The 20,053-nt window shown below is 43.3% G+C and overlaps 1 pseudogene; it reads left to right on the top strand.

The window, feature by feature from the left end:
- Window positions 1-587: 587 nt before the first annotated feature.
- The window catches only part of LOC128929524 (tripartite motif-containing protein 75-like), a 40,147-nt pseudogene continuing 20,681 nt past the window's right edge, over window positions 588-20,053 (top strand).

Genomic DNA, 20,053 nt, shown 5'->3' with positions numbered 1-20,053 from the left:
TTGCCTTATGTATCTGGGTGCTCCTGTATTGGGTACATATATATTTAGGATCGTTAGCTCTTCTCGTTGCATTTATCCTTTTACTATTATGTAATGTCCTTCTTTGTCTCTTTTGGTCTTTGTTGCTTTAAAGTCTATTTTATCAGAGATGAGAATTGCAACTACTACTTTTTTTTCCCTCCATTTGGTTAATAAATCTTCCTCCATCCCTTTGTTTTGAGACTTTGTGTATCCTTGCATGTGAGATGGGTCTGGATGCAGCATACTGATGGGTTATCCAATTTGCCTGTCTGTGTCTTTTGACTGGGGCATTTAGTACATTTAAATTTGGGATTGATATTGATATATATGAGTTTAATACTTCTATTTAATGCTGGCTGGCTGTTTTGCCCATTAGTTGATGTAAATTCTTCGTTATGGTGATGCCCTGAGCACCCAACCAAGTTTTTAAGTAGATGCATTATTTGTATTGTGCTGAAGTACCAGATGACTCCCCCAGATTTCATTGACTTCATATTATATTTTGGGCCCACTGGACATTGCTGGCTGGGGTTTCAGGGTAGGAGGCTGCTCCCCTCTACGTGGCCATGCGGGAATCTAGAGTCCTTCCATCAGGTGCTTCTGTCATCCCTGAGACCTCCTCCCACCTGCATCTATCAGCAGAAGGGGAGAGTGTGAGAAAGGCATTGGAGACTTTTGTGGGCCAACTCTGGAAGTGGCTCATATTAGTCCTTTGTCTCCTTTTGGCAAAAGCTGGTGATAGAACTATACCTAACACAAGGGAGCTGTGAACTAGAGCTTCTCTTTATTTTTATAAGGTTTTATTAAGATATAATTTATATACTATCCAGCCCATCTGTTTGAAGTGTACAATTCAAGGGGTCTTTTGCATATTCACAGAGTTGTGTAGCTGTCACCATCATTTTAGAACATTCATCACCCCAGAAGAAACCATGCACCCATCAGTAGCCACGGCCCATTTCCCTGATCTGCTCTGCCCTAGGAAATTTGAAATCACCTTCAGTCTACAGATTTGCCTATTCTAGACCATTCATATAAATGAAGTCACACAACACTGGGTCTTATGTGATTGACTTCTATCAAAGTTTGCGAGGTTCATTCATGTTCGTGGTATGTGTCAGTAGCTCATTACTCTTTATGTTTGACTTCTTTTCTGTTACTTACCTACACCACATTTTATCTATCTCTTGTGCAATTTATGGGATTTAGGTTATTTCTACCTTTTGGCTATTCTAAATAATGCTGCTCTGAGCACTCACATACAAGCTTTTCACATAATTTCATTGCTCCTGATTACAGATCTAGGAATGCAGTTGCTATATTATATGGTAACTCCGTGTTTCAGTTTTTGATGAGGTGCCAGACTGCTTTTCAAAGGACAGCATCATTTTATATTCCTGCCAGCATTGTCGAGGGGTCCAGTTTCTACACAGTCTCACCAATACTTATTGTTATCTGTCACTCTAGTTATTGCCTTCCTGACGGATGTGGAGTGCTTTCTCATTGGTTTTGATTTGCATTTTTTAAATGAGTTATAAGATCGAGCATATTTTTCTGTGTTTATTGGCTGCTTGTATATCTTCTTTGGAGAAATGTCTATTCAGATTATCTCCCCATTTTAAAATGGTATTGTTGCCTTTTTAACTATTGATTTGTAAATGTTCAAACATATTCTTATATAAGTCTCTTCTTAGATATAGGATTTGCAGTTTATTTCACATAGTAATTTTTTTCATTTTCTTGAGATTCTACTTTGATACACAAATGTTTGCAATTTTTATAAAGTACAGTTTATCTATATTCTCTCTTATACGTGGTTTTGGTATCATATCTATAAAATAATTGCCTAATCCAAGGTCATAAAACCTTAGTCCCATATCTTCTTCTATGTGTACTAAACTTTTGGCTCTTATATATAAGTCTTTGCTCTATTTGGGTTAATTTTTATAAATGGTGTGAGAGAGGGGACTCACTTCAGTCTATACATGTGGACATCCATCTGTCCCAGGAAATTTTTGAAAAGACTATTCACTCTCTATTGAATTGCCTTGTCTCCCTTGTCAAAATCACAACAATTACTGTCCTTAATTTTATATCTGGTCACATGTTCCTAGTTGGTAATTATACCTTCTTCCACTCCCTGTTCTGTATTCCCTTAGGTTTCAGCAAGCAATTCAGTTGGTCTTGGTTCTTTATATGGAGTGGTGACCTAAACCTTCCTTCCTGAAGGAATTGAGCCATTGGTAGCTGTGCCTGAATTGGGTTGTTGTAGTTTTCCGTGAATTTTTTTTTTTTTATTGCATTTTAGGTTTTGGGGTACATGAGCAGAGCATGCAAGACAGTTGCGTAGGTACACACATGGCAGTGTGTTTTGCTTTCTTTCTCCCCTTCACCCACATTTGGCATTTCTTCCCAGGTTATCCCTCCCCACCTCCCTCTCCCACTGGCCCTCCCCTTTTCCCCCCAATAGACCCCAGTGTTTAGTACTCCCCTCCCTGTGTCCATGTGTTCTCATTTTTCATCACCCAGGGCATGGTCATATGTAGCACTGAAGACACCCTAGGAGACTCCCTGTATTCCAGCAGTATTATTTCTTACTTCTACTGTGCAGTAGAAGCGATTTCCCCTTGGTAGTTAGAATCAACCACCCCTGCCAGCATGGTAGCTCCCTTCTTTGCCTGTTTATTCAGAGGCATGAGGAGCTCAAAGTGAACAGGGACTATCTTAACTTCCAGTTTAGTAGAATCATTTCTTTATATTCTGGTGGATGTACTCCTCCTTTTGGAACCAAGACTTCTAGACAAGCAGAGCATAAGATTGAGGAAATGAAATTTTTACAGGAAATGAAAATTTTACTAGTATGTTACTAGGGGTAATAGCGATGATGAGAACCAATGAGTACGGAAGACCATGACGGTGGATAAGGCATTTGGTAAGTCTAGACAGTAGTGTAATTTTTATGAAGTAAAATTTATCAGTGGTGATGGCAGCATTGAGGGTGGGAGGGGAAATTTTCATTCATAGTATCTGTTTCAGTTAGAACAAGACACTGCTCCTTCTGTGATGGAGGTGGTTCAGAGCCACAGCCAGCTTGCCTTGGTGAGTGGAAGTCCATGTTGCAGAGCCCAGGCATCACCTCCGCCCCTGCCACCATGGCCACTGTATTTATGAGCCCACTGAGTAATGATAGGGATGGCTGGGGAAAGAGGTTGAGCGGTGTTCACAGAACAGGTCATCCTATCCATTTGATTACTGAAATTCTTCTCTACTATGGCCGCCCTTTGGAGAGCATTTACATAGCACTGAACGCACTCTTGCTTCTGGTTTTCTATTTTACTAGGTCGAACCAGTTTTAGTGGCTTATAATTGGCCTTTCCTGTCATACTTGTCTTCAGTCCATAGTTGAGACAACCAGCGTAGGGATGCTGAAAGTTGCTGAGTATGTGTCTATTTTAACCACAGGGTGGGTTCAGGGACACATTGGACACACTGTGATACAGACATGCGCTAACACTCCATCCACCAGCTGACCTCCATAAGCCCCTACTCTGGTGGACCACAGTGATGTTTTTGGTCTCTGGGAATTTGTGTCAAATCAGAGCCAGTGTCCAGTAATTCCCCAAATATCTGAGAATTTTCTTTTCCCCAAGTCACAGTCATCCTTGTAGAAGGCTGTATATGTCCCTTTGGGGAAGACTGGGAGGAAGACTAACAATGTAAATTTTTGGCAATGTAGCAGCATACTTCCCTTCAGGGGTTGTGGGCCTGTGAACTGGCTCAAGTCTGGGAATTGATTGAGGGTTGCAGATCTGATTCATTAATTTGAGTTAGTCTGCTATTCAGTTGACCTAGAATTCTTCAGATTTTAAAGAACAAGTAAGACACTGATACAGCCCATTAGCTCTCCCCTGTGGATACCGTGGACTACACAATGCCATGGGTTTCTGTGAATCGAACTATTCTGACTGCTGCTCTGACACTGCTTTCCACTGTGGTGACCACACCCACCTCATCTTTGGTGATTAAGGACAGCCCATGTTCCCTGCCACCCCAGGGTTCGATTATCCTTATTTTATTCAAAGATCACAGTCCAGTGGCAGCAGTTCCTGCTGTAACATTTTGCCTACTGAGAGCACAAGCTCAAAGCTCTTCCAGGATACTGGGCTCCTCCCACAATATTCTTTCTCATGATTATTGTGAGAAGTATGTTCTCTAGATTCTCCAGTGTGAGTGAGCAGGTTTGACATAATAAATCCAATATCCTTAAATTTTTGCATAGTTTCCTCCACACATAAACCAAGGAAGTTGTGGCATTTCAACTTTATGTACATTAGGTAAACTCTGATTCTGTTTCAGCCAACCAACCAAGCAAACAAACAAGCAAGCAAGCAAGAAACCAACCAACCAACAAACAACCAAGCAAGGCACCAAGCAACAATTCAACCAAACAACCAAGCAAGGCACCAAGCAACAATTCAACCAAACAACCAAGCAAGGCACCAAGCAACAATTCAACCAAACAACCAAGCAAGGCACCAAGCAACAATTCAACCATACAACCAAGCAAGGCATCAAGCAACAATTCAACCAAACAACCAAGCAAGGCACCAAGCAACAATTCAACCAAACAACCAAGCAAGGCACCAAGCAACAATTCAACCAAACAACCAAGCAAGGTACCAAGCAAGTAACTGATCAAACCAACCCTTGGAGCCTTTTCTAAAGCTTTGACCTACAACCCCAAATCCAGGATCTCTGTTTAGTGGGCCCACATTAATAAATTTGGCCTAATCCAACTTTATGTTACTTCCACCATGGTGTCACATACTTAATGTCCATTGCCACTATAGTCTCCAGATTTTTTCTGTATAAATTGCATGTGTGTGGAAAGAGACCATCAACTGAAAAGTCACACAATTTATAAATTTAGAAAAGAGAGCTTTATTTCTTCTGCAAGGTGGCCATTATGACAGGCTGGGAAGTGTGGCCTCCAGGCAAAGCCAGAAGCACGTACTTCCATGGAGAAGGAGAGGACAGGAATTTGAGCCAATGGGTTGGCCACATATACATATTCAACAGGATATCAGAGGAGCTATATCATTTTATGAGAATACTCATAAAAGAGGTCCTAACATATGCATATTAAATAAACAAGCATGTTCATTTTTTCAGGGGAGACTTGACATTTAAATGTATTATAATTGTGTCCTACACATCAAAAAGTGAAGCAGAGACATGAAATTACTCAGCCTCTGTAAAGGCACACAGCCTCTGTAAAACTGGCCAGAACCAGTCCATGGAGGATGGTCTCTTATGAGGAGAAAGTTACTGCAATCAGTCCCTTGTCCAGTGAAAGCTGTCAGTAAGGTTGGTGGAGCAGGAGGGCAGTTACTCAGCGTCTGTGAACTGGGTGAGTTGTAGTTATTTTAATCTTGCTTCTCTCAAGGCCAGTGCCTGCTTGGCTGCTAGAGAAAAAATAAAAACCATGTGGTAGTTAGAACTTAGCTTATTCTTTAAGTGTAGGGTGCATAATTTAACCCTTGCCTGGCATGGCCCTAGGTCCTGTTTATAATTTGGGATCTCATTGCCAAAAAGAGTGTTCTTTTTAACATTAACGCTGTTCAGTTGTTGAGTCTAAACCGTGAGAAGGAGTGAGGTACAGGGAGGTGTGTCTTACCTCCTTTCTGTCATGGCCAGGAACTCAATTGTAAGATTTATTTGAGGTTTCATTGGTCGAGAGGGGGTCTGTCAAGTTAGTTGTGGGGATTAGGATTTTATTTTTAATCGATTGGCCCCTGTGACTGTGGGACTAACATGGCTATGATCTGTCGGGCACACTCCAGGCTGGCACACAGGCCAAATGCTATGCTGTAGTAAATGCATCATGTGCATTTGTAACAAGTGCATAACAAGGTCGCAAAATACTTTCCGGGTGACACCTACATTAGTGTTTTATTGAATAACTGATGATATAACCTAGCTCATTTGATGGAAAGACTAACCATCACAACCATACCAAGGTTGTCACTGATCAGAGGCCCAACCCAAGGAGGGGAACATGTGCAGATGCAATGGTGGGGAGGAAAGATGATGCAGAGGCCCCTGAGGGGATACAGTGCTCACTAAGTGGTAATCATAGACTCAATGTAGGCCGTAAGGTCCCTCCTGTGCAAATGGGACCCCATCCACTTGAGAGTCAAGGGTGTTTGGTGGCAGGGATAGTCACATCTGAAGGTAAAAAGGAAAACAAGCCATCAAATTGGTATCTTTCTGTGAAGTGGACATCGTGTTTAGCATTTCCATTCTCCTCACAACCCAGAGGAATAAGTATTGTCATCTGCATTTTATAGCTGAGGAATCTGACTCAACAAAATTAAATTACTCACCCAAGCAATTAGCAATTAACCAAGTCTTTCTGACTCAGAAACCCAGCTGTTGCCTGTTTACACTCAGCCCCTGTATTGGAGTCAAGATCTGCCCTGTTCTCAATGTAGAAAGTTCCAGGCAGGTCATGACGGACTCCCAGCACTGAATCTGCCTCAAGAGGACATCAAGTTTGACTGAGTCATGGGGCTCAGGAGCATCACTCTCAAAAACAGCAGCACAGGAAGAGGAGATGGTCCTAAACAGCATTTGCAGGCAGATCCCATGCTAATCATAAGGATCAGTACTCTCTGTCTCTCTCTCTGTCTCTCCTCTAGTGCTGACCCCACTTTGTACACCACTGCACCCATGTCCATCACACACCATAACTGCCTTTTCTTCTTCTGCCTTCTCATGGGAAAGTCCCCTCCTCTCCTCTGTTTCCTTTTCTCCCTGCCCTATTACACTGTGCACTTCTCTTTTCCCTTCCTTAAAGAGCCACCATCCCTCCAGGAAGAGGGAAAGGGGTGGCTCTGGCAGGAAAAGCCAGAATCCCCCCTAGCCAGCAGAGAGAGAGAGAGAGAGAAATGGCCACATATTTTCTCCCCCAATCCAAGGCACAGGGTCTTGGCTGGGTTGCAGATTCCACGCTGCTCTCCTGCTGTGTTGGTGAGTTCTGGTCAACCTGCAACCTCCTGATGTTGCCACTGTAGTTCATTGAGTCTTCAGGGACTCCCCATGGCCTGGAGTACTTTGCCTTGCTTACATGGGAGAGGAGAATGGATTTATAGAGAACGCCATCTAAATCCAACTAGGCCATTGTGTGGCCACACTTGCTAGATTGCCATAGTCTAAGTCTACCATGGTAGAAAGATGCAGGAGCTTGGAGCTGCACAAACCCGGATCTGGAACTGGCTCCTTATTTTGGAAGCTGAATGACCCCAGCAGGACTCTTAGCCTCCCTGGGCCTCAGTTGCTTTAACTGTTTCATGGGAATGAGGATCTCTGCTGGGTGGTTGGGTGCTGGGGGGCTGTGTGCAAGCAGCTTGTCAATACAAGCTGAAACAGAAATATTTCTCTAGAGAGTATGAAGGTCAAATGGGAGAATACATTTAAATTAAATGGAAAATTTAAACGGCAAAAATGCAAGCTGTATTGAAAGTTCCAAGCTTCTCTATAAGGAGCTTTTTGACTGTGTAAGAATCCTGCACTCGTTTCCATAAATATAAAAAAAAAAATTGAAGGAGGCAGAAGGGAAAGTGATGCGTGATGGATGAGGTCTCCACCTACTGTTGCTGGCTTTGAGGATGGAAGGAGGCCACAAACCTTCCAGAAGCTGGGAAAGGCAGGGACCCAATTCTTCCCTTGAAGCTCTAGAAGGAACACAGCCCCAGCAGCACTTTTAGTCCAGTGAGATCCTCTTAGGACTTCTGGCCACCACGACTATAAGATAGTAAATGGAAGCCACTGAGTCTGTAGCCATTTGTTGTAGCAGCAATAGAAAACTAACGCAGATGTCCGAGAAATCATTGGTGATGAGACTGGGGAAGTGGGTTCAGGAGGTCTAAATCTGTGATGAGACTGGGGAAACAGGTTCAGGAGGTCTGGATCTGTGATGAGACGGGGAAGTGGGCTCAGGAGGTCTGGATCTGGGGTGGGGATCTAGAGTGGAAGGGGAACTCATTTGATCATTGTCTATCTTTTGCATTGATTGAATGTTTTACTATATGTATGTGAATTTTCACAATAAAAGTATTTTTCCAAAATAAAAAAATAAAAACAAAAGGGGCTTTTCAACCCCTTTTGTTCTTTCTGTGTCTAAACCCACTTGTATTGAATGAGTCTTCCTGCTAACATCCTTATATTTGGTGACAATCTGAATGTCAGCAAACGAAGCAGAGGCAGAACTTGGAGTGGGGCAGGGGGTCCTGAGAGCCCTGTTCCCTGTCTTGAGGCACAACCCTTTAGGACCAGACCATGCGGAGGTCCAGAGGTTGCAGGGGAGGGCCATGCATCTGCAGTGGCTCTCAGTTATGGCAGCTGGTGAACCTGCACAGTGGTGCTTCAATATTGTCACAGCCCTGCTGTCTCTCATGCTCTAGAAAAGCATTTCTCTTACCTGTGACAGACTTCCTATACCTAACAGCTTGCAAAAATGTTCCAGGTTAATGAGAATAATCTCACAGAGCCACACCTTCCTGCCTGGGATCTCAGTTTCCCCAGCTATCTTCAGAGAGGTTAAGCTAGAAGGTCCCTGAGCCTCAGCCCCTTTGTCCCCCTCTTGTCACCCAGACCTGACCTGGGTCTTGCACCCTGCATGCAGCATGACAGGGGTGGTCAGGGGCTGGCTCTGGGCCAGAGGACCCTTTCTGATGGACTTTGGCTGTCGGCCTTCCAGGGGAAACTGATCAACCTCACAAGCGTCATAAGGTGAGCAGCAGTGGGCAGATCCATCCCCCTCATCTTAGATTTATGGGGATACAGAGAGAAGGAATAGGGGCTCTAGGAAGACGGGCAGGTGGGAGTACCAGGTTGAAACCACAGACACCTTTCTGGAGGAGTGGCTGTTTGAAGCAGCTCTGAGAACAGGTGAGGTCTAGACAGGACTGAAGAGGAGGAAGGGGTTCCCTTTGAACAAAGACTGGTCACTCCATCTAATACCCTGACAGGCCCCTCCAGCATCCCTGGCCAGGCCCTGACACCACCCTGTTTTTCCCTCTGGCCCCAGGAATTCAAAGTAACCAAGGAGGTCTGCTGCTCCGGTTGGTTGCAAATAATTACAACCTCAAGTCCAAGCAGCACTTTGGGTCCTGGTTTGGGACCATGAAGCAGCTCAGCAAGACTGAGAGGTAAGGCCAGGGCAGGAATTGGGACAGTAGGATTGAACTCTCCCTGGGGGCCAGCTCCAGAAAGTCTGTGGCCATGGCCTCTTGGTCAGCATCAGACCCTGTGGTCTGGCAATGCCTGGAACCCAGATCCCACTCTGGACAGGCCCTGGGAGGGCATCCTGGTGAGACTGCTGGTTGCCTCACAGCCACTCTTCTGTCTGTAGCTACAACCTGTCATGCCAGTTGGAAGCTCCATCCCAGCTGGCTATGAGCACAAAGGCTGAGAAGACAGATATCACCCACGATAGGGGGCCTGGACCAAGGTGGCCAGAGGTTGGCTCCCTTGGGCTATGGGTAGGCTCAGGGAGTCAGACAGCAAGGGACTAGACTCCATCCTACTGCTGACCAACCCTATGACTGGGGAGAGTCACCTTACTTCTCTGGGCCTCAGTTTCCCCCCTCTGTGAAATGAAGTGATGCTAAATGATCTCTCTGGGGACTGGGATCAGTGGGGCACTGGTGATTGACCAGTCACTCAGCACATGCCTGGAGCACACAGTGCAGGGACTGTGGTAGGGAGGTGGCCTGAGCTCTTGGGAAGGCACGCATGTGTGCCTGACCTTCTGACCAGCCATCAGGCCCTCAAGGCAGAGCCCACTACAAGCAGCAGCTCACCCTGAGACCAGCTCAGAGGCAGGCTGTACCTCAGCAGCAGGGATGTCACTGACACTTTCAGCTGGTATTAGGGCAGCTTCTTCCAGCTTCCACACAGAGAGGGGTCCCAGCTGAGTCCCACTCACATGGAGTCTCATGCCCCTGAAAGTGCCATTCATCACTGCCCAGGTTCATGAGGCTGCATGAGAGAGGGATTACTGGGGAGGGGATATGCGGGGCAGAGGGAAGGTGGTTGAATTTTTGTGTAATAGGCCAGTGTAGGTGTTTGCCATTTGGGAGGGGAAGTGTTTGTTGTTATTAGCAATGCCACACTTGAATATTATATTAAAATCCATTTTCTCTATAACCTGGGAGTTGCTCTTTTGTTCTATTTTTTCCTGTCTTAATTAACATGAGATGCAGACTCTCACAGTCCACAGTCAATTAAGAAACTTGCAGGGTCATCAGGTTATGTCTTGAAGAGCAGGGTTTCAGTACTGTTAGCCTGGCAAGGAGCTGGGCCTGCCCCTCAGAGCTCCCAGGACTGGGGGCTTTGGTACATTCACAGGGCACTGCCACAGCCTCTGAAATGCGCTGTCTTTAAAGACATTTGCAGGCCGGACACAGTGGCTCACACCTGTAATCTCAACACTGTGGGAGGCCAAGGCGGGGTGGACCACCTGAGGTCAGGAGTTCGAGACCAACATGGCAACATGGCAAAACCCTATCTCTACTAACAATACAAAAAATTAGCCAGGCGTCGTGGCAGGCACCTGTAATCCCAGCTACTCGGGAGGCTGAGGCAGTAGAATCGCTTGAACCCAAAAGGTGGAGGTTGCAGTGAGCAGAGATTGCAACACACTGTACTCTGGCCTGGGCAATAAGAGTGAAACTCCATCTCAAAATAAACAAATAAATCAATAAAACATAAGGGACCATGTTCTCACCCAGAATGGTGCCTGCCTTTCTACAGTTTTTCAGGAAGAGGAAACATTTTCTGCTTCTCTTGCTGAGGTTTCTTTTAACCACCCTTTCAGGATCTGACACTGTGATTTCCTCAGCACTAAGAGAGGAATATTGCAAACAGATCTGAAAGTGCAATGTGGAAAGGTCAGGCTGAGGAAGGTTCTTAGCCAGTAGACCAAGGGCAGGAGGGACCCTGCCTCCTCAATCTCCCACTAGGGAACTTATGGTTCTTGTCCCCTGACCTCAGAATTCCTTGTCATGTTTCTGTTTCCAAGGGAAGGGTTTGCATTGCAGAGGTTAAGGCTAGAGTGGGCCTTGTGCTGTTAACGTTAACCCTTTCTCTCCTTCGCTGGCCTAGGGAAGTCTGGGGCTGTGTGGCTTTGAGGTCCACTCTCTAGGGGGTCACCAGTTCACCCTCCTCACTGGTAAGCTGAGCCCTAGTTTGGCAACAGGCATCTTCCACCTAGCTGGGAGACAGGGTTCAATACTCTGCCTCTGACCTGGTTTTCTTCCTCCGCCCCCTGCTTAGGCAGCCAGAAGGGGCCGTCCAGCCAGCACCTGGGCTTTGGTTCCCCTCAAGCAGATGGACGAGGTTTCGGGCACCTGGCTCCTCAGGTGTCTGTCATCCAAGTGCTCTTCAGGCCTTTGGCATCAGCGGCTGCTTTAATTTGCGCAATTTCCAGATACCTCTTTTTTCTTCTTTTTCTGACGAGTCTTGCATTTTAAAGAGATAGTTATCAGGTTCCAGAGAAGACATGGTAGAGGGCACAGAGCTGAGACTTCAGGTTTAGATATTGTCATTTGCCTAAACCAAAAAGGAGGGTGGAGGTACAGTTCTAGTTAAGACAAGATGGCCAGAAAAATACCTTAAACAAAGGGACGGCTCGTTTTGCTGATTTAAGCCAATGGCTTCTTTATCATAAGAGTTCCTAGTGATTAGTCCTCCCTCTCCTCCAGTGCCCAGAGACATACTCCTCCTTACAAATAAAAATTTTCTTTATAGATGTAAATTCATCTTACAAAAGTGTTTCAAAATAACCAGATGAAAATCGTCCTTATGCTAGAAAGACTTGTTTTTTTGTTTTTGTTTTTAATAGAAATGAAACAGTATTTGTTGTATTGACATACTTAGGCTTAGACCTATGTTTAACAAGAAAGCCTAATAATAGCACTGTGGTTAGACTCTAGTCTGTTTTTCCAAGTCATCATTTTATAATTTATTAAGGAAACAAGTGATCAAATACCTTTCATCCATCTGATATTATCCTTTTAAACACATTCCGCTAATAAGTCCCATTTGGAACAGCTGAAAATCTGTTAGTAAAAACTTTCTAAAGATGAGCTCATGGGCTTAGCGTAAATTTTACGAGCTTAATTGGATCAAATGGAAGGAGCTCAGATGAGTAGTTGCCCAATCAGAGCCCATTATTTGTAAGTCATCAGCCCCCCTCATGACCTTAAAACTCCACTGTGATCTAATTATTGCAAACCTATATACAACAAAGTGAAAGGATTAATTTTCATTCATCAACCTCTCAATCCCAGGCTTTCAAAGAAAAACCTATCTAAGGAATACTTACCAAACCAGACAGGACAGTTAGAGTCTGCATACTTATGAGTCATATTTGTTCCACGACAGCCAGGTCGCATACAATTACATCATTTGGTTCTGCATACACTCTAGAACTGACCAGGACAGAGTTTAACATAGAAAAGTGGCAAGAAATAGGTTCCTTGGTCAGGTGTGGTGGCTCAGGCCTTTAATCCCAGCACTTTGGGAGGCTGTGGTGGGCAGATCACAAGGTCAGGAGTTCCAGACCAACATGGTGAAACCCCGTTTCTACTAAAAACACAAAAATTAGCAGGTTATGGTGGCACATACCTGTAATCCCAGCTACTCGGGAGGCTGAGGCAGGAGAATTGCTTGAACTCAGGAAGCGGAGGTTGCCGTGAGCTGAGATCCCACCATTGCACTCCAGCCTGGGTGACAGAGCAGAAAACTAATGTAATGTGAGACTCCCCTCCCTTTGTTTCAAAGAAATAGACTTTCTGTAAAACAATACACAATTTTTACAGACAAATACATTTATAAGTTGTTTCTATCTTAAAAATTGGGGGTATTTTATATTTATAACTAATTATTGAGCCTTAAGTTTTCTTGGCCATTTCTAGGCGAATGAAGTAAGAATCATTTAAACTAAGCCAAAGTAGAACCGGTATAAAAGTCCTGAACACTTCAACTTCTTATTCTTCAAGAAGTATACCTGGGAAAGCTGATTCGAGAGAGGAGAGGAAATGCTTTCCTCTACCCTCTGCTTTTCAGCACCGAGGCTTCTCATCACAGTTCTATGACTTGTAGCTTAAATCCATGTTACACGGTCACTGGCACTGATAGTGCTTCTCTCTTAACACTGTAGGAAATTAATGAATTTGGTGGCATATTTAATTCTAGGACTGGCCTGGCTACTGGTCACCCTCCTCTTCTCAACATGGAAATTAAGTCACAAAGGCTTATTTTCACTAAGTAAAACTTTGGGGACATAGCAAAGTTCATGACAATAAGAAGAAAGAAATGGCAGCAAGGGTTTGAAAAGAGTGGTTTCAGTCAACTGAGAGGTTCCCATGGGAGAAGTAGGATCAAAGAGAGAGAGAGAGAGAGAGAAAAAAAAAAACCAGAGCGGGCGATTAGATTAGTCGATAGTTGTCCCAAGAGTGACACCTCTAGGGGCTTCCTTTAGTGGGGAAACAGTCCAGGCCAGAGGGATGACCCATGAGATGGCTGCTGTAAAAGTAGACACTTCTTTTCTCAGTGGCCTGGTACAAGTACTCTCAATCCCTGCAGTTGTTGTAGCTGGGAAGACATGCACCTATTTACCTTTGTAATGGTTTCCCGAGTATGGCCACTGTACCTCTAGGTTATCTTTAGGGAGGTGAAACTTACCTGTCTACTGAATCCAGTCCAGTTTCCATCTGATCATCAGACTGAGCGGCCTCTTACCTGGATTCAATACAGTTCCCCGTCAAATCCAATTTGATGCTGGACTTAGTCCAATTTTTGCCAATGACTTATCAGCTACCCAAACCTTAAAAGGCCGTATGTCCTCTCACAGCACAAACTGGCCATTGGCACCCACCACAAGGTCATTTGCCTTCTCACAGTACAAAACTCTGGAATTCGAAACCCGAAAGGATCAAGGTTCAATGCAAAGAGAACAGAGTCTGGACTAAGAGGAAGAGGACAGAGGGGCCAGCAGTGTCTTTCCTATATTCCTCAAGGGATCTTGGGAGGTGGATCCCATTCAGTTTGCCAGAATTCTCAAAAGACGAAATTACAACAAATTTAGTTTAAAGATCTTATTTAGCTTTTATTTATTATTTCAGAATCAACTTCCAAACCCAGTCTGGATAAAAAAATTTGCTTAAATGAATGTATAGCTCAAAACACAAATCCTTGGAGCTTCAAAATTTGAAAGAGAACTTGCCCAGGATCTCTCTGCTGTGAGAGATCGCTGTGCACAATGGGCCTGGTGGGTCGCTGCGCTTGGGCACTTCGTGCTTCTGGGGTTTGATGGAAGTTCTACTTCAGATTGCATTTCCCACACTAATCTGCTTAAAAAACCCTTATTTACATTAAATTTAGCAGAGTTTTTTTGAGCAAAGAAACAATTTAGGAATCAGGCAGTAGTTTGCACCAAAAATGGCTCAGAATGCTCCATGACACCATATGTGCAGGTTATATTTACAGCCAGAGAAAAAGAAGAGCACAGAAACAGCCTGATTGGCTGCTGTTGGCATTTGCCTTATATAGTCATGTTTTGGCTGCTTTCAGCCTCTGATTGGCTGAAGGCTCAGCTGTTTTCATTGGCTGAGACTCAGTTACGTGTTATAAGGTTATAGTCTTAGGTTAAGTTACAGTTATTTTTACACATTAAGTTAGGTTACAACTAGCTATGTATAGAGAACTTGTTAGGCCAAACTTAAAATAAGTACGGAAGCAGCTTTACGACAAAGATAATTCAACTTAACAATACCTTTATGTATAGATTTACTTTTTTATGTATTTCCATATATATTAATAAATATAAGTAGTTGTATGTCCATATATAAAAACATACATATGTGGATACACTTGTATGTGGGTGTATATGTTTGCTTCTACTTTGCATGAGTGAAGTATGCCAGAGTGGCAGAGTGCTACATATATATGTGTAAATTTCTATATTAAATATATTTATGTATGTTACCTATATATTTATATGCTCATAAATATGTTTCCTTGCATAGTCACCTATGCTTTGTATTTCTAAATTTATAAACATGCATATTTATGTGTATGTATGTATATATGTATATTTATTTTTTATGTGTTTGCTTCTGCCTTATTGGTAAGCTAGCCCCAAATGGCAGTGAGATTATGTATGTATGCTACAAATTTTTATACTATACATATTTATGTTTATGTATATATTTATATATGTTACATATTTCTTTTTTTCAAGAATTTGAAAAAGTTTCAATACTGAGGAAAAATTCACATAAGATTAAGCACTTTAAAGTGTATAATTGAGTAACATTTAGGACATTCTTAACACTATTTAGTTCCATAATTTTTTTTTTCCTGTCCCTTAGGTTGGAGTTTGGAGGTGTGATTTTGACTCACTGCAACCTCCACCTCCCAGGCTCAAACAATCTTCCCACCTCAGCCTCCTGAATAGCTGGGGCCACAGGCATGTGTGCTACCATGCCTAGCTAGTATTTTTTTTAAGATGGAGTTTCACTCTATTGTCCAGGCTGGAGTGCAGTGGCACCATCTCGGCTCACTTCAACCTCTGCCTCCTGGGTTGAGTCAATTCTCTGCCTCAGTCTCCCAGGTAGCTGGGATTACAGGTGCCCACCACCATGACTGGCTAATTTTTGTATTTTTAGTAGAGATGGGGTTTCATCATCTTGGCCAGGCTGGTCTTGAACTCCTGACCTCATGATCCACCCGCCTCAACCTCTCAAAGTGCTAGGATTACAGGCATGAGCCACCACACCTGGACCCAGTTAATTTTTTTTTTTTTTGGTAAACACGGGTTTCATCATGTTGCCCAGGCTGGTCTTGAACTCCTGAGCTCAGGCGATCCACCTGCCTTGGCCACCCAAAGTGCTGGGAGTTTTTATAGTTTGAGGTCTTACATTTAAGTCTTTAATCGCTCTTGAATTAATTTTTGTATATGGTAATGAGGAGGCGTCCAATTTCATTCTGGCATCTAGATAGCCAGTTATCCCAGAATCATTATATTGAATAGGAAGTCCTTTCACCATTGCTTATTTTTGTCACCTTTGCCAAAGATTGGTAGGTTGTAGTTGATGTGTGGCTTTATTTCTGGGTTCTTTATCCTGTTCTGTTGGTCTATGTGTCTGTTTTTGTACCATTACCATGCTGTTTTGGTTACTGTAGTCTTGTAGTATAGTTTGAAGTGAGGTAGTGTGATGCCTCCTGCTTTGTTCCCTTTGCTGAGGATTGCTTTGGTGATTTGGGCTTTTTTAAAGTTCCTTATAAGTTTTAGAATAGTTTTTTTTCTAATTCTGTGAAAAATGACATGGATAGTTTGATAAGAATAACATTGAATCTGGAGATTGCTTTTGGTAATATGGCAATTTTAACAATATTGGTTCTTCCTGTCCTTGAGCATGGAATGTTTTTTCATTTGCTTGGGTCAGCTTCAATTTCTTTCAACAGTGTTTTGTAATTCTTGTTGTAGAGATCTTTCACCTCCCTGGTTATCTGTATTTCTAGGTGTTTCTGTGTGTATATGTGTCTATTGTATATGAAATTGCATTATTGATTTGGCCCTTAGCTTGGATATTGTTGGTGTAAAGAAATCCTGCCGATTTGTGTACCTCAATTTTGTATCCTGAAACTTTGCTGAAGTTGTTTTTAGATCTAGGAGCCTTTAGGCAGAGACTACAGGGTTTTCTAGGTATAAAATCATACCCTCTCTAAACAGAGATAGTTTGACTTCCTGTTTTCCTATTTGGATGCCTTTATTTCCTCCTCTTGCCTGATAGTTCTGGCTAAGATTTCTAGTACTGTGTTGAATAGGAGTGATGAGAGTGGGCATCCTTGTTCCAGTTCTCAAGGGGAATTCTCCCAGCTACTGCCTGTTCAGTGTGATGTTGGTTGTGGGTTTGTCATAGACAGCCTTTATTATTTTGAGGTATGTTCCTTCAATACCTAGTTTGTTAAGGAATTTTAACATAAAGAGATATTGAATTTTATCAAAAGCCTTTTCTGCATATGTTGAGAAGATCATGTGGTTTTTGTTTTTAGTTCTGTTTATGTGGTAAGTGACATTTACTGATTTGCACATGTTGAACCAAATTTGCACTCTAGGGATAAAGCCTGCTTGATTATGGTGGATCCACTTTTTGATGTGCTGGTAGATTCAGTCTGCTAGTATTTTGTTGAGGATTTTTGCATCTGTGTTCATCAGGGATATTGGCTTGCAGTTTTTTCTTTGTTGTGTCTCTGCCAGGCTTTGATATGAGAATGATGCTTGCCTCATAGAATGAGTTAGTGAGGAGTCCCTGCTCCTCAATTGTTTGGAGTAGTTTTGTGTAGGGATGGTAGCAGCTCTTCTTTATACGTCTGGTAGAATTTGGCTGTGAATTCATCTGATCCTGGGCTTTTTCTTGCTCAAAATCACAAAATCACATGGAATTTATTTTATTACTGACTCAATTTGAGAACTAATTATTAGTCTGTTCAGGGTTTGAATTTCTTCCTGGTTCAATTTGGGGCAGTTGTGCTTTCCGCAGTTTTTCCACATTTTGTAGGTTTTCTAGTTTGTGTGCCTAGAGGTGTTCATCATGGTCTCTGAGAATTTTTTTGTATCTCTGATAATGTCCCTTTTGTCAATTTTGATTGTGTTTGTTTGGATTTTCTCTCTTTTTTTCCTGTGTTTGTCTAGTTAGTATTCTATCTTATTTACTCTTTTCAAGAAACCAAATTCTTATTTTATTGATCTTTTGTATTTTTTTTAATGCCTCAATTTCTTTCAGTTCAGCTCTGATTCTGGTTATTTCTTACCTTCTTCTAGTTTTGGGGTTGGTTTGCTCTTGTTTTTCTAGTTCTTCTAAGTGCGATGTTATATCATCAATTTGAGATCTTTCTAACTTTTCGATATGAACATTTAATGCTATAAACTTTCTTCTTAACACTGCTTTAGCTGTGTTGCAGAGATTCTGGTATGTTGTATCTTTGTTTTCCTTGGTTTTAAAGACTTTAAAAAAAATTCTGCCTTAATTTCATTATTTACCTAGCAGTCATTCAGGATCAGGTTGTTCAATTTTCATGTAATTTTATGGTTTTGAGCAATCTTCTTAGTATTTCCTTCTATTTTTATTGTGCTGTGGTTCAAGAGTGTGGTTGGTATGATTTCAATTTTTAAAAATTTGTTGAGAATTTTTTTTTGTCAAAAACAATTATGTGGTCAGTTTTAGAGTATGCACCATGTGGTGATGAGAATATATACTCTGTTGTTTTGTGTTTTGGGGTGGAGAGTTCTGTAGATGTCTGTTAGTTCTATTTGGTCAAGTGTAGAGTTCATGTCCCAAATATTTTTTAGCTTTCTGCCTTGATGATCTGCCTAATACTGTCAGTGGAGTGTTGAAGTCTCCCACTATGTGTGAGAATTTAAGTCTCCTCATAGGTTTCTAAGAACTAATTTTTATGAATCTCAGTGCTCCCTGGCTCTTCCTAGGTGCACAAATAATTCCTGTGTTGGCTGCATATATATTTAGAAGAGTTAAGTCTTTTCATCGAATTGAACACTTTATCGTGCCCTTCTTTGTATTTTTTGATTGCTGTTGGCTTAAAGTCTGTTTTGTTTGAAATTAGAATAGTGGCCCCTGCTTTTTATTTATTTATTTATTTTGGTTTTCTGTTTGCTTGGTAGATTTTTCTCCATCCTGTTACTTTGAGCCCGTCTGTATCATTGCATGTATGAGATGAGTCTCTTGAAGATAGCATATAGCTGGCTCCGCGACTCCACAAGCCAGCAAGTCTTGCTTGGTAGGAACTTCAGAGGTGGGTGGGGTCATCTCCTCCGCTCTCTGGGAGCTTCCTGGGGGAACATGGGGCTATGCCCACCTCCAGAGTTCAGGCAGAAACAGGACCACTGGGCTGGAAGCTCTAGCGAGTGTGGCCTGTGTGGCCGCTAGAGGCGGGATGGGTGGAGTGGCTGGCCCTGCTCTCGGAGTGTTTCCCAGGGCATCAGGAGACTGCGCCTGCAGGCTTTATTCAGACAGAAGCGGGACTGCTGGGCTGGAGGCTCTAGCAGGTGTTGCCTACCCGTGGGGTCAGCCATGGGGCTGGAAGCTCTAGCGAGTGTGGCCTGTCTGGCCGCTAGAGGCGGGATGGGTGAAGTGGCTGGCCCTGCTCTCCGAGTGTTTCCCAGAGCGTCAGGAGGCTGCGCCCACTGGCTGAGTTCAGACAAATGAGACTGCTGGGCCAGGATCTGGAGGAACCTTGTCTGGAGAGGGCGGGTGGAGCAATCTTACTGCTCCCAGATACCAAGACTCCACTGAGGCTATGGCACTGGTGCCAGTCTGTTCTGGGGTCCAAGGCTTGCAGAGGTCCCCTTGGACTAGAGAATTGCTTCTACAAAACATCCTGGTGGCTTTCTGCCTCAGTTTAGAAGCGTGGCAGGGGGCGTGGCGGGGGCCGGGAGATTCTCTGGTTCCCAGTCTTGCACAGGTCCCTGTGGAGAGCGGGAATCCCCAGGGCTCCCACTCACTCACCCTTTCCCGTTTTGGGGAGCTTCTCCTGGCTCCAAGTTGTTCTCCAGTAGGCTGCAGCCCAGCTTCACTCCTCTCTGCTCCGCTTCACTCCACTCTGCTCGCTGGCTGCCTGGATGGATTGCGATGTGGTTTCTTAGATGAACAGCTTCCCGGGACGCACACAGGAGCTGCTTCTAATCTGCGTCTTGGCCCATCCCTGGCTTCTTTGATTGAGCATATATCTTTGAGGTACACTCATGTGATAACATTATCAGTGCTGCATTGCCTTTTGTGGCTGAATAATCTTGCGTTGTATGAATGGACCACATTTTAGTTATCTGTTGATCCCTTGATGACATCTGGACTGTTTCCACCTTTGACGATTGTGAATGGTGCCACTATGGAGATTCATGTATAAGTATTTGCTTGGGTACCTGCTTTAAGTTCTTTTGTGG

The sequence above is a fragment of the Callithrix jacchus genome, chromosome 14, assembly GCF_049354715.1.
Source record: "Callithrix jacchus isolate 240 chromosome 14, calJac240_pri, whole genome shotgun sequence".
In the NCBI taxonomy this organism is placed as follows: Eukaryota; Metazoa; Chordata; class Mammalia; order Primates; family Cebidae; genus Callithrix; species Callithrix jacchus.
This window is presented reverse-complemented; position numbering and strand designations above follow the sequence as displayed.